At 41.4% G+C, this 2111-nt stretch overlaps 1 protein-coding gene across 11 annotated transcripts in view; it reads left to right on the top strand.

The window, feature by feature from the left end:
- Window positions 1-2111, top strand: part of DTNA (dystrobrevin, alpha) — a 322724-nt gene that overhangs the window by 180213 nt on the left and 140400 nt on the right. The gene's annotated exons all lie outside the window — the stretch shown is intronic.

Below are 2111 nucleotides of genomic sequence, written 5' to 3'. Positions count from 1 at the left end.
CCTCATGACCCGACTGAAAAGTTTTTAAAAAATCATCTTTTGAAGTGTCATCTTCTCTTATTCTATGCAACAACAACAAACCATGTCTCAATCACTTTGTGATATGTGATGAAAAGTGGATTTTATACTATAGCCAGCAATGGCCAGTTCAGCAGCTTAACCAAGAAGATGCTCCAAAGCACTTTCCAAAGCCAAATTTGCACCCGAAAAAAGTTCATGGTCACTCTTTAGTGGTCTACTACCCATCTGATCTACTACAGCTTTCTGAATCCCAGTGAAACCATTATATCTGAGAAGTATGCTCAGCAAATCAATGAGATGCACTGAAAACTGCAATACTTGCAGCCAGCATTGGTCAACAGAATGGGCCCAATTCTTCTCCATGACAACGCCCGACTGAACATCACACAACCAACGCTTCAAAAGTTGAAGTACTTGAGCAGTGAAGTTTTGCCTCATTCACCATATTTACCTGACCTCTCGCCAACCAACTATCACTTCTTCAAGCATCTCAACAACTTTTTACAGGGAAAATGCTTCCACAACCAGCAGGAAGCAGAAAATGCTTTCCAAGATTTCACTGAATCCTGGAATAAACCAACTACAGGAATAAACCAACTTATTTCTCATTGGCAGAAATGTGTTGGTTGTAATGGTTCCTATTTTGATTAATAAAGATGCGTTTGAGCCTAGTTATAATGATTTAAAATTCACATTCTGAAATTGCAATTACATTTGCACCAACCTAATATAATAAACCTATATCTAGCCTATTGGTCCCCTGAGCAAATTGCTATTTTCTGAAGGGAAAAAAAAATATATATATATATATATATAACTTATAAATGTGGTGATTAAAAGAAATCAAGTATATTATAGCTACTGAAATGGATTAAGTCTGTAGCTATTTTTATTCTTTCATGGTGTTGGACTAAGACTTCTGTTTTACCCCCTTTTCCATCAGGAATTGTAAAGTTCTGTTTGATCTGGGTGGGGAGTACATAATACAAGAGATGCTGAGTGGCTTCTCTTGGGAAAATACCAAATAAAATCATATTATTGAGAACTCAATTTCTAACTTCCAAATACTAGCAGAAATTGAAAGTTGCTCAGTCCTGTTCCACTCTTTACAACCTCATGGACTGTAGCCAACCAAGCTCCTCTGTCAATTGGATTTCCCAGGCAAGAACACTGGAGTGGCTTGCCATTCCCTTCTCCAGAGGATCTTCCCAACCCAGGGATCAAACCTACATCTCCTGCATCACAGGCAGATTCTTTACTGTCTGAGCCACCAAAGAAGCCCAAATATTAGCTGAGTGCCCTGATAAACAAGTCATTGTCCCATAATATGTGTCAAGACTTGTCATCAAGATGCAATCATGAGGACCCCAGGCCTGCTACAAAGCTGAGAATAGTGACACCAGCCCTCAATTTTTGGCTTCCCAGGTGGTGATAGTGGTGAAGAACCTGCCTGTTATGCAGGAAATATAAGAGACACGGGTTCAGTCCCTTGGTCGGAAGGTCCCCTGGAGGAGGGCATGGCGACCCACTCCAGTATTGCCTGAAGAATCCCATGACAGAGGAGCCTGGCAGGCTACAGTCCATAGGGTCACAAAGAGTCAAAAATGACTGAAGGGACTTAACACGCCCTCAATAGCTTAGTTTCTCAGGAAAATAATGAACTTCGGTGTAAGGTTAAGTACAATTCATTTCAAATTCAACACTGATGATTAAGATAGTGATGTTATATCGTGGAGATTACCTTGAGGAAACTTTGCATGACGGAACAGAATCTACTTAGAAAGTGGTCATAATCATCATTTTGTTCTCATTTATTATTCCGGGAGGGTCCGATCAGTGATGGGTAGGGACTTGATTAGACTTGCTTTAGCGTGTATTTCCCCAGGAAGCAGACTCCACAATAAGACTCGCGTGGAAGCAGTTGGTTTGGAAAGTGAACCCAAAGAAGAAGGAGGAAGGAAAGCGGATAGACAGTGCAGGCACTGCTGAGGAACGTTGTGAAATGTCCGAACTATCCACCAGGGTGAAAAGAAGGAGGCACCAATCCAGCTACTCTGTCCTGTATTGGCCAAGGGTGGCCCACGGGGCGG

This window comes from Bison bison, unplaced genomic scaffold (assembly GCF_000754665.1).
Source record: "Bison bison bison isolate TAMUID 2011002044 unplaced genomic scaffold, Bison_UMD1.0 scf7180017864286, whole genome shotgun sequence".
Taxonomy (NCBI): Eukaryota; Metazoa; Chordata; class Mammalia; order Artiodactyla; family Bovidae; genus Bison; species Bison bison.
The sequence above is the reverse complement of the archived record's forward strand: the minus strand, read 5'-3'. Positions and strand labels throughout refer to the sequence as shown.